This window comes from Schistocerca gregaria, chromosome 2 (assembly GCF_023897955.1).
Source record: "Schistocerca gregaria isolate iqSchGreg1 chromosome 2, iqSchGreg1.2, whole genome shotgun sequence".
NCBI classification, from domain to species: domain Eukaryota; kingdom Metazoa; phylum Arthropoda; class Insecta; order Orthoptera; family Acrididae; genus Schistocerca; species Schistocerca gregaria.
Window position 1 is genome coordinate 411254393 of NC_064921.1, and position 13427 is coordinate 411267819.

General features: G+C 42.2%; 1 protein-coding gene across 1 annotated transcript in view; it reads left to right on the top strand.

Annotated features, from left to right (window-relative positions):
- Window positions 1-1107: 1107 nt before the first annotated feature.
- The window catches only part of LOC126335802 (gastrin/cholecystokinin type B receptor), a 138378-nt gene continuing 126058 nt past the window's right edge, over window positions 1108-13427 (top strand). The window contains exon 1 of the mRNA XM_049999265.1: window positions 1108-1155. The gene's annotated coding sequence lies outside the window, so the exon portion shown is untranslated. The remainder of the gene's footprint in view (window positions 1156-13427) is intronic.

The following is a 13427-nucleotide window of genomic DNA, read 5'->3' on the forward strand; positions in this document are numbered from 1 at the left end:
GTTGAACGATTCTTTTCAGTCGTCTTTGGTCCTTTTCTTGGGATCTTTTTCCGGCCTCAGCAGTATCGGAGATTTGTTGTTTTGCTAGATTCCTGATATTCATGGTACACTCGTGAAATGTCGTTCTGGAAAATCCCCACTTCATCGCTGCCTTGGAGATGCTGTGTCCCGTCGCCCGTGCGCCGACTATAACACCACGTTCAGACTCACTTAAATCTTGATAACCTGCTATTGTGGCAGCAGTAACTGATCTAACCACTGCGACATACTCTTGTTGCCTTATATAGACGTTGCCAACCGCAGCTCCGTATTCTGCCTGTTCACATATTTCTGTATTTGAATACGTATGCCTATACCAGTTTCTTCGGCGCTTCACTTTATACATCCTTCTGCTCTGAGATCAAGGGATTGGGAGTAGCAACATTAAGATTCAAGTATTCCTTATGTACAGTTGAAATGTATCAGAAACGTTTCTCATTGTCTGATCAAAGACATATAAACTAGAAAATTGTGAAAATGTAGCAAATGAGGACCACAGATTCGAGTCAATAGCAAAGAACAGGAAACAAATGATAGCTTCGAAACAAATGGCTCTGAGCACTATGGGACTTAACATCTGTGGTCATCAGTCCCCTAGAACTTAGAACTACTTAAACCTAACTAACCTAAGGACATCACACACATCCATGCCCGAGGCAGGATTCGAACGTGCTACCGTAGCGGTAACGCGGTTCCAAACTGAAGCGCCTAGCACCGCACGGCCACACCGGCCGGCTAGCTTCGAAACAGACAGTTGTTTAATCTTCTAGTGAATCAATGCAAAAAGTGTGCGTAATAGCGTGTGCCACAGGGCTGTGTTCCTGGACCTTCGTTTTTGTTGAACCAATGGAAGACTTGGCGTCACAGACGGTTTAGACCAGAAAGAGAGCTGCCCGCAATCTGTGCTGTGTAAGCGGCTTATCGATAGTCATAACTGGGGTCGAAAGGACGGACATCGATTCGAACGTCGGCGGCGGCAGCGGCTTGCGCGTGGACGCGTGCCCGTACTGTGCGAGAGTAGATAAGTGAGGGCGGCCCGCGGGCCGGCCACTCGCCGCGAGCCCGGCGACCGCGCGGGAGATGCGACCAGGCCGCGGGACGTGTCGGCTGCCACACGTGAGTACGCTCTGCATCCGGAACCACCTGCTATTCTCAGGCGCTCAGCGCGTGCACGCTGACTGTGCATCTGAGTGCCGAGGACGTCTACAGTGGCCGTTACGTATCTGCATCATAGAGGCTGTGTCTGTCAACCTCCCAGCTTGGCTAAAGCGATTTTGAAAATGGCTTTTCAGTGACCTAGGTGACAATACAAACTGTTTACCGTTAAGTGTCGGGATTTTGCTAACGTAATTAATCAGTTAAACTGCCCCGCTCGCATTTTATGTGTTACTGATGTCTTTCATCAGGTGCGAGTGTCAGCATATATATTCATTTCCCCAATCTCGACACGTTAAACTGAATCGTAAAACTACCGTAGACTATCGTAAGTAAGGTTTTCCTAGCAGCAGTGGTCAGTTAATATCGTAACCACGTTACCCGTACGTTTGGTGTGTTGCATACCAATACGGCGGTACCTCATTTCGATCGCTTTATTTGCATATGCTATCAGTGCCTTACGAAGGTCCCTTAGAAACCAGAAGCGGTGAACCAATTAGAAACTAAATTTGGATATATAAAGAACCACGTAACATATGGAACATTTTGATCCATATAGTTATCCACCTGTCTATTATTTATTTATTTACATAGTTTACGCCCTCATTGGAGCACTAAAATCAAACATAACAGAACAGAGTCTACAGTCATTAAGTTTAGGGCATCAATTTATTCGTTTCCCAAAATGTCTTCATTCGCTGTGATCTGGCTGGTCGTTCTTCTGCAGATATGACATACTTCTTCCGTTCTGATGGTTTGAATGTCAGCCGTGTGTATTTGTTCTCCAGAAGCAGTTTCTCTTCTCTGTGTTGAATTTAGTGTCTGGTGATGTTCAGTTCATCCAGATCACTTTGTACTTCTTTAAACCAGATGTTTTTCGTGTTACTATTCCAGAAGTAGTGAAAAAGTCTATTACTTAAAAATAAACAGTATTTATAACAAAACTGAAAATGTCATTGTTTAATTCCGGTTTTATTTGAATGTTATTGGTTTGCAACGTGAAACGAGGGGACGATGAAGTAAAAATTTAAAAAATTACAAAACAATACGGATTTTTAAAAAACAATACAGATTTAGCGTATAGCGCTAGCGACCACAGGCTCCTCAAAAAAACGGTAAAGTTAAAAATGCAAAACAAAAACGTATCAAACATCGCTTCACTACTTCGTCAAGCTTGTATGAAACATGCTTCTGTTATTGCTAAACAACTTTCTCTCTTATCAGTTACAATAGGAAACTCTTGCCTTTGATCTTGATGAACGACGATGTCTTAAGCAAAAAATAACAACAATAATTATAAAGATTTTTTTCTGTTCATACATGTAAACTGTACCTGCATCAAAAGTAATTGTTTGCATTACATAAAAGCGCAGCAGTTACGCGAGCAGCTATTTCTACTTGTAAAATACAGTTAATATTTTCTAAAGATATAAGATACAGAATTAACTAAACAGTGAACGATGTGCCGTTCTAATTAGTCTATGTGGAAAACAAAGAAACAAGAAACAAAGAGAAGTCGTCGCTCCCATTTCCTCTCTCGCACATTAATTTATATTTCTTTCCCCATCAACGCTACCATTACTCTCAGTAACGCCAACCTTCACTACGCCATTTATGTACTGTACCAAAATTACTAAAACGTAGTTTTACTAGTGCACAACCTCCAACGTAAAAGGTTAACAAAATTTTCAAATGTGTGTGAAATCTTATGGGACTTAAGTGCTAAGGTCATCAGTCCCTAAGCTTACACACTACTTAACCTAAATTATGCTAAGGACAAACACACTCACCCATGCCCGCGGGAGGACTCGAACCTCCGCCGGGACCAGCCGCAAAAGGTTAACACTCTCCTCGACATTGTCATGAAAACAGAGTGGCATGAGTCTGGTGTAGATTTTCCGTCAGGACGATGAATAAACTTCTCCCGACATTATTATCAACAAGGAGTGGTGGGCATTTGATGTGAATTTCTCATCAGGGCAATGAATATCTGACGATACTTGCGTCTAATGTGACAATACTAGTTACAAATAATTTGATACGCGGTCTGTGGCGGTTCATGTACGTCTACATGTACGTCTATACTTCGCAAGCCATTTGACCGGGTGTGGTGGAGGATTTTACTGCCACCACTATCCGATAATCCCCCTCCCTTTTCCCCCTCCCATTCGCCAAAGGCACGTCGGAAGATTAATTTCTCGAATTTTCTCGTTGAAGGCATTTTGCGAGACGTATGTGGGACGAAGTATGTTGTATCACTCCTCCCGGAAAGTATTCTCTAGGAATCTGAGCAGTAAACATCTCCGTGATGCTCAACGAATCTGCAGCTGGAGTTTGTCGAGCATTTCCGTAATGTTCCCGCGTAGACTAAACAATCCCCTGACGAAACGCACCGCTCTTTACTGGATCTCATCCCTCTTCTGTTAATGAAACCTGGTAAGGGTCCCAGATTGATGATTAATAGTCGAGAATCGCCCCAACAAGATTTTGCAAGCCACTTTTTCCGTGGATGAATTACACTTCCTTAATATTCTGCCTATGAATCACTGCGGTATCTGCTTTTCCTACTATATACTCTATGTGGTCATTCCATTTAATGTCGCTCTGGATCGTTACTCCTAGATATTTTGTTGTAGTTGCTGTCTCCAGCAAACTATCATCAATAGCGTAATTGTGTAGTAGTGAATTTCATCTCCTACGTGTGCGCAATATGTTATATTTATTTAGGATCAGGCTCAACTGTCAGTTCCTGCATCAACCATCGATTCTCTGCAGGTCTTCCTGCAGTTCGCTACATTCTGACTTTGCTACCGTCTTATAGACAAGCGTATCATCTGAAAACAGCTACGTGGGGCTTCCGATGTTATCCACTAGATCATTTTCATATATTATAAACAATAACGGTCCTATCACACTTGCTGAAAGTGCCTTTTGTATCTGTCGACTTTGTTCCATTAATAGCGGCTTGTGAAGTTATTTCTGCTGGGACGTCTTGAATCCAATCACATATCTAGTCCAATAGTCGGTAATCTCGTAGTTTTTTTAATCAAATCATAGTTCGGGACTGTATCAAATACTCCTGAAATCAAGGAACACGGTACCAACCTGAGCGGCTATACCAACAGCGCTGTCGATCTCATGGAAGAAGAGAGTTTCTCAGTTACGGAAAATCTCTGTTTGCGGAATCCATGTTGATTTTTTCAGAGAAGATTTTAGTTTTCCAAAAAATGTCGTAATACGTGAGTATAAAACATGCTCCAAGACTCTACAACAGACTGATGTCAGCGAAATAGGTCTGTAATTGTGTGCATCTGTCCTACGATCCTTTTTGAAAACGAGAACGTCCTACGCTTTTTTCCAGCGTTTCTCCAGCGACCTAAAATAAACTTCTTCTCGTAGGTCTAACAACCCTACCACAACATAGGTAAAAAATTAATTATGATTGTAGTGTTGCTCACGCTGCTAAATATTGCATTTTCGGGCAACAACAAAGTTATTTTATGTGGCAGGCATCATTAGAGCACAGTTAATAAAGTCATTTCACGAAATAATTGATAAACTAGGCACTCGTCTTTTCGTGTTTCCCACGCTGGTCTCGTGAACTCATGGCTCAATCGTCGAAAATCTAGGTGGTCATGATTCCAAGCTCGGATGCAAAGAGGCCTAGGTGTTATTCTGCGATATTCAAAAGTCTTATAGGTGTGTTTGATAAACCATTCTTGAAGATTAAACTTTTGCAAGTCAGCACAATGGTCATGTAAATAAGTAACGAGCACTCCGAATTTAAGTTACACTTCTTTTTTATTACTTTTGTTGCAATATCATGAAACTCACAAAACATCACTTCACAATATAAAACATACTTGAAAAGATCTTCCTCACTGTTAAACTTCACATTTCATAAACTGCCTACAATTTGCGTCTTTTCAACATCACGACCTAGACTTGATTCTCCAATAACCGCTTACGCGCCCAAAAATCAGAGTTACAAGTACGACAAAGATAGGCGACATGTTACGCCGCAGAGGTGCTGAATACAAGGACTGTGATCTTTGGTTGCCAGTAGCATAAGAATAATATCATTGCAACATAAACACATCGATGTATCAAAGTACCACTACATTAATGAAATCAAATCTGAATGTTGTCACAGAAAGATGTTAACTATTCTACAGAAACACAGTAGAGTATTGCTGGTATCAAGAGGTTGAGGTCAGGTGCCGCAATGGTTACGTAATTCAAGTTCCATTACAAAGGGGAGCATGTTCTTTCGCTCAATCTCTGTAGAATATTCCCGGAATCTCATCTGATCTAGCTAGATATCTTTCCTGTTATGCAATTGTAACTGCTTTTCTATATCTGCCATTTCGACCTTCGGGCGATGACTGAAAGGAGGGACTGTATTACTACTATCTTCTGGGGCGAAACATTTTCGGCAGATCGTAAACTAGTTCGTAAAAGTTCATGTATTCCCTGAAGCCGATGCCCGCGTTTACCATTGAATGAATTACTTCGTCAGTCGAAGCAGACGTCTTCTGATAAAGTAGAACTTAATTATGATGATACTGTAAATAGATCCTTAGCCGTTATATCGCTTAATTATTTGTCATTTTCAGCTTCAGGCACTCTCCTGCAGGTGCTGCTTTACAGTGATTATTGTGCGACGTCAGCACCTCAGATCCAGGATTAGTTGCGGGACATTTTCAGCTTTTGTCGTATGTTTCACCACTCTTAATCAATATATGACACAATTAAGTGTATTGTTTTATTAAGGGCTTTGTTATTATTTTCAGTGACACATGGTCTGTTACGATCGTACCATACTTCATTTTCCCCACTGAGAAACTTTACGACATATAATTAGCATGACTAACTCGACATAAACGCAGATGTAGTTCTCTTTGAGGGATGACAAGCCAGATGTCACGATGATGTTGTCGCCTGGGTACTGCAGGAGTCGGTGCTAGATCCAATACTATGGACGCTCGATATATGGGGAGTGTGCTACATGCACCGAAGCCAAAGCAGTGTTAGTGAGCATTTCACTCGTTTTATAGTTATCAAAGTCCACGAACGTGTGGCTGTCACGTTGAAAAATACACAATTATACTTTCACCACTGATCGTGAAATTTCAGACGTAAAGCAAAAAAGACAGCACCAGTTTTTCGATAAGCGTTCGATATCGTTAGTATACTAATTAAATAAGGGAAAACCCCCACCTAGATTAATTTAACTATTTTAGATGTTTATCTTAAATGCACACAAACTGCGATAATTAGGTAATGGGCCAATAGAAAACATATTTGCACTTTTCTGTTCTAATGCCAATGGAGGTATTACATTATTATGCACTTTTCTCGCTAGGTTGTTAGGGCGACAATATATAGCGAGAGTGAAATAAGCTCTGTTTTCATTCAATGTGTAATACTTCACGTGTATACTCTGGATATTTTTCACCAGTAGTTTTCTATAGGCGATATGTTGCGCCACAGAGGTGCTGAATACAAGGACTGTGATCTTTGGTTGCCAGTAGCATTCTGTGAGAAGTACGTATGGAGTCAGGTGTTGGTCACACGACTGAACGGTCTGGAAATAGAGTGCAGAGCACAGAGAAAAAAAATACAGATGATGTTGAATTTTCGAACCATGATATGTTAAAGATTTATTTGAGGAGTGTGAAGATTTTCAGCTAATGTTATTGCTGTTCTGATTGCTGTGCGTAATTTATAATGTGTTTGGAAAGCGGAAAGTTGTTATGGGATCTTTTCTTTATTGGTTCTGATTAGTTAGTTCGATTAATGAGACGTGTTTAGATAAGGTATCATTTCACGTGGCATGTATTCAGAAGTTATAGATTTTCCACTATTTTAGCATTTTAATGATTAATTTCACGGCAGAGGCATATTTTTAATAACAAGTAATGTTTTGAAGGTGATTATGCTTATAATAGTCAAAGAATGATTTTCATTATTCACTATATAGTTTTTGGATGCTAGTCTTTTTGCAATCATTTTGCAAATGCACCGTCTCCTCAGGAAAATTAGTATTTTTGTTATTGATTGTCGTGCCATTGTGCTTTGTGTTTAGAATAGCTGCATGTCCTTGCACTGCACTACGAGAGACTTTCTTTTCTTTTTGTTGTTTTTTTCTGCTGCGCTGTATTTTTTATGTTTATCGGTTTAGAGCAGTACCGATTTCCGCTGACACAGGAAAGCCACTTAAATTTGTTATGGTCAGTTTTATATTACAGTCAGTACAACAAAGTTTTCGTGAGGAGACTATGAAGGATACTGCGGGCAGAGTAATTCTTACTGTGCAATTTTACATTTGCGTGTGTATCATCTACTGTTTGGAATTTTATTTAATCAGTTTTCGCACGTATAATCATACGGAATTTTAATAGAAACGTATGGTTATCAATTCTTTCAAAATTAAATTTGTCATTTTATCCAGCATTTTTTATTCTGTAATTCTTCTATGTTGTAACTGCAAGTCTGGTATTGTGACGGCACGCACTGTATCAGTACACTGCACAACAGAAAGTCGACAGAACAGCTTATTTAACATACAGTTCTACATTTTCTTATTAATTTGATAAATGTCAGTTCAAATACATTTACACAGTGTGAGATAGTTTTGGCTTTATTGTGAATAGCAAAGTAATCACGTAGATGGAGATGTAGATTCTTATCAGATAGCGTTTCCGTAATTACACTATTTACATTGTTCAGGTTTACAATACAGGCACACACGAAGTTAAAGATAGGAACTCGTTTCAGTCCATTACAGTTCCAGTTGTTAATATTCACCTCATTATTTATTTTTATGCAGTAAAAGTTACGACGTTTAACGCTAGTTACTCTATCACACAACTATCAAACCGAGAACGCCAGTAGGAGTACACTCCGAAATCTTTAACTAGTAACCACCTCACCGACATCATTTGAGGCTCATGTCGTAGACATAAATTGTAAACGACATGAGTAACCTTTTTAAGAATTTTCTGTGCTTGTACTACAAAAATGCCTTTATCTTTATTTCAAAGATTTAGGTTCCACAAGAATTCAGGACAGTACACACTCTTTCACGTTGTCACTGAAGTTTCGTGAACAGTGCAGTTTCTATTTACGAGGCGCTGCCGCAGACAGATGAAGGTTACATTGAATGAAACTGTTGGCTTGGAGTCTCCAGTAGTACAAACTGCAAGAGTCTTCAACATTTAATGCAATTTTTTTCCAGAAATCAGTTTGGTGTCATTCAGGATTCCAGTACGCCATTTTATTCCTCTCTCTTTTGGCTACAAAACCCTACTTTCTAACATAACCTCCGTTCAATTAGTCGGCCTTACGCCACTTTACTTGGAGGGCCTATATGCCCACATTGTATTGTATGTTAGCCGGGGGCCTAGAAACGACGGAGAGGCTCCGTCCCGGCCGCAGCCGCAGTGGTCCACAACCCCACTACGACTACCGCAGTCCACTTCACCCCTCCGCCGCCCCACACCGAACCTAGGGTTATTGTGCGGTTCGTCCCCCGGTGGACCTCCCAGGGAACGTCTCACACTAGACGAGTGTAACCCCTATGTTTGCGTGGTGGAGTAAGGGTGGTGTACGCGAACGTAGAGAACTTGTTTGCGCAGCAATCGCCGGCATAGTGTAGCTGAGGCGGAATAAGGGGATCCAGCCCGCATTCGCCGAGGCAGATGGAAAACCGCCTAAAAACCATCCACAGACTGGCCGGTTTACCGGACCTCGACACAAATCTGCCGGGCGGATTCATGCCGGGGACCATGTGCTCTTTCCCGCCCGGAAAGCCATGAGTTAGACCGCACGGCCAACCGGGCGGGCGATATGCCCACATGGTACTAATCTATTGGTCAACGTCGAAGCCAACGTCTTGCAGCATCAATAATCTCCACATCAACCTTGTACTGCTTCCCTCGGAGTGCATCTGTCATCCTTCATTGAGAGTGTCCGCACTTCCTGACATTGCAAGATCTGTATACAGACAACCGGCACGCGGCACAAGAGTGCACCAACTTGTTGCGATGACGACAGACGCCTCGTCCAATGGCCCACTATGCTTTTGTTCACTGTCAGGTAGCTATAGACATTATGCAAGAGCCTATGAATATCTGTGAAGGTCTTTATTTTCGCAAAAATATCCTCGATGACAACTCTCTACTTAGAACGCAGCTCTGTCACAGACGATGTTTTGAAGGCGACGTTTAGCGCTGCCACCTATAGGAGTTACATGAAACTATGAAGGCTGAACCAGGAACATTCCTCATTGTCTTACAACAACCTCTGCAGTTTTTCAACCGATATTGTCCGAGAAAAAAAAATTTATTGCGTTACTTATTGAACGTCCCTCGTACCTGGAAAGCTTCCATTATTTCCACACGTGACATTTTCCTTTGGCAACGGCCTTGCCGCAGTGGATACACAGGTTCCCGTGAGATCAATGAAGTTAAGCGATGTGGGGCGTGGTCGGCACTTGGATGGGTGACCATCCAGGCTGCCATGCACTGTTGCCATTTTTCGGGGTGCACTCAGCCTTGTGATTCCAATTGAGGAGCTACTCGATCGAGTAGTAGCGGCTTCAGTCACTAATACCATCATAACGATCGGGAGAACGGTGTGCTGACCACACCCCACTCCTATCCACATCCTCCACTGAGGATGACACGGCGGTCGGATGGTCCCGATGGGCCACTTGTGGCCTGTAGGCGGAGTGGCATTTTCCTTTCGCAAAGGCTGACCGTAGTTCACCTGTTTAGTGTACCTATGACGAAACATGCAATGTGCAATGGCGCATTGTGTTTCTGATTACGACGAGAGAGAAAGAGAAGAACGTACACTCAACAGCAAAAAAAGTGGGTCACCCCTGAATTCCAACGAGTAGGCTGCACCTGAATGTATGCAACCAACAAAGCATATCTGTGTTGCACATAGTCGCAACCCTCCACAGTACAGTCGTTGTAAGATACACAATGGGTACCGCTAGAGACTACTAGAGAACAGCAGTCTTTATGACAGTCCTTCCAGATGTAAAGTAAAACCACGATAGTACAAGAGAGATCAGACAGTCCTTAACGTTTGTAAACGAAACTTAAATTACAATAAGTGACATTTCAAACATTATGGGACAACGAGTTTTGTCACATAATTCGTTCAGCAATCTTTAGGCACAATTAAATATTTGAGACAGTTTATGGATTTATAAAGTTGTATGGCAATTGGAAACAAGTTCTTTGCTGTCTAAAAGGTTTACCCAACACATTCTGAACGTTGTTCAACATTCAACGGGGAGTGGTTTCGCATCAAAATTATGTAATACTAAGCAGCTGAAAGAAAACGTGATTAACGGCGGCAACCACTCTACGGAAATCCCAAGATTAACAACGAATCAGAAGTAATATCATTGTTCACATTACTTATCAACAGTTACTTGTACACGAAGTTGTACTTTAAATGACATGACCAACGTCTTCGTTCTGGATCCGGATGCAAACCCAGAACCTAAAGCCATTGTTAACTAAGCATACTTTTGTGCCTTATCGAGACTCGATCACTAGGCAGAAAGAGACGTCAAATATTGACGTTTGCGCCAATATCAGTTATCAATTCTCAACTTGAAAGTAAATGATGATAATGTTTGTACTAGATCAGGAACCCTAACATGACAATTACCTTCTTGGTAATTAACCTCGAAAGACGTTGTATAGTGTTGCATTGTCAAGGAATGAAGGATGCACGTGTTTAAAATTGAAATGCCATCATGTGATGCTGGGGACAAGGATGCGAACCCAGCACCTAATCGGATTGTTGAATAAGTACGTAAAATCAGAATGTAAATATCACGGTTTGTCACCAGTAGTGGGGTTGGAACCTTAAATGACGACTGAAGTAGTATTACCTGACCGGGATTCGAACCCGGCACTTACCGCCGTCGTCGTCTAACCAGGAACAGACAAGAAATGTCCAATGTTGGTCCACCATCAGCTAGATGTGCACACGTTTAACTAGAAATAAGGTAACGAAAACGTCTACGCTGACTGAGAGTCGAACGCCGCACACATGGTCATGAAGACACGTTAATAATCAAATTCTTATTCAGTAGTAGCTAGAAGTAGCATGTTTAGTTGCAAACCTTAAGGCCTTTCTCATCCCTAGTAACGTGTTGCCTAATATCTGCGATATCATGGTGTTAATTTACAAGTGGATTGACTGCCGTAAAGAGCAATGTTCTCTAGTAGTCGTGTATCACTGAGATGTAAATGAAGTGCCTTAACAGAAAGTAATTTCCGTCGTGCAGCACGTATCGTTTCAGAGACACTGAGAACATGTTATAAATGCACAAAACGTGTATTATATACTAATATTTGGAGAAGCTGCCGCCAAACCTGTTTACTTTTACATTCCGCTTAGTTGTCGTGGTTGAATACAGGTTTTCTTAAGGCTAAATCTAATGCACAGCGCTTACAAGAGAGTATAGTTTCCTGCGTCACGCTGTTGCTAGCTAGGTGAAATATTTTGTGGTAGCTATGTTCAAAATGAATGTAGTTTTGAAAGTATTGTTCGTCAAATATGTGAATAAATAGTCTACTGTAGGTGTGCCTGTACATGTTATAGCAAAATAGCTGTAGCTGCATTAGTTTGTATTACAGACTTGGGTGGGTTAGGTGTACCTTTTGATCCTTCAAGGGGTGATCGTGGGCATGCGGCCCGGGTCTGTACTAGCCGCGGCTCGCGAGCTACGGGCCAGCCAGGCTGGCCGAGGAGAGACGGAAGTGAGCGAGCTGGCGGTGGCGTTGGTGGGACAACAGCCCGGGACGAGCCAGCACGGCTGTGCCGCATGCTTCCGTCTCTGCCGCTCCGTTTGACGTAAATATGTTTACCTTCTCTCCTGGAATCAGTATAAGAGCGGAAATCAGAAATACACACAGGCTGACTGCCGTAATGGCTCACTGGGATAGGTCTATTCGAGGTAAAAAAATGGTTCAGATGGCTCTGAGCACTATGGGACTTATCATCTGAGGTCATCAGTCCCCAAGAACTTCGAACTACCTAAACCTACCTAACCTAAGGACATCACATACATCCATGCCCGAGGCAGGATTTGAACCTGCGACCGTAGCGGTCGAGCGGTTCCAGACTGAAGCGCCTAGAACCGCTCGGCCACTCCGGCCGGCCGAGGTAGAGTCATCGCTCTCATAGAGGAAGGAGGATGTTCCATCAGAGAAGCTGGCAGACGGTATGGCGTACCACATACCACTGCAACGAGATGGTGGAGGACCTGCCTTGAAAGAGGCACCACCAACAGGGCTCCTGGCAGGAAGAGAGTGATCTCACAGCAGGACGACAGGGACCTAGTGTCTAGGAGCAGAGAAAATCCCTTTCTGAACGCGAAGCAGTTGCGGCGGGAGACCAACTTCCCCGGCTCCAGTGACACGATTCGCCGAAGGCTGAGGGACGCTGGACTGCATACACGACGGTCCGCCGTGAAACAAGAGCTCAGCGAAGACAACGTTTTATACCGGCTAGCATTTGCGGAGCTCCATCTGAGGGCGTTGTGGGACAACGTCATTTTCACTGATGAGAAGGTGTTTTCCACCAATAACGACGGTCCACGAATCGCTTACAGGCCGCACAACGAGAAGAAGTGGCCGGCTATCTGTTACCTGCTGGGGTTGGAATTCTGCGAGAAAGATTATTTCAGTACAATAAAAAGTCTTTGGAAATCAACTTTGCCAACCTGTCACGAAAAGTAAGATAACAAACACTTTTCACCACATAATCGATTGCATCTATGTGCAGTCTTGTGATCATAGAAGTACAATTTCATGAATTGCACGAGAATGTAGAAAAATTTGGGTGCGAATGGAAGCTGTAAGAAACACAGTTACCTAATTATTCTGTACTACGTAATAATCAATTCATTTGATAATTCAGAAGAGAAGAAACTAAAAATTATGCCCATTAAGACAGAAATTAAAGTGCAGATGTGGGCACTTCATCTTCGGATCTATACAAATAATGTATACTAACCAGCGTATTCATTGCTTTCTTCATGTTTCCCTCTTCTTATGGTGAACTGAATCCACACCCATGAGTCTGATTTTTTATTTGTATCCTTCCATCTACTATCTTTGTGTGTTATTGTTCGGTGTTCAAAAAGCAAAATATTATGCCTGCTCCTACGAGGTATTAAAATGACGTCGCAAAAAGCC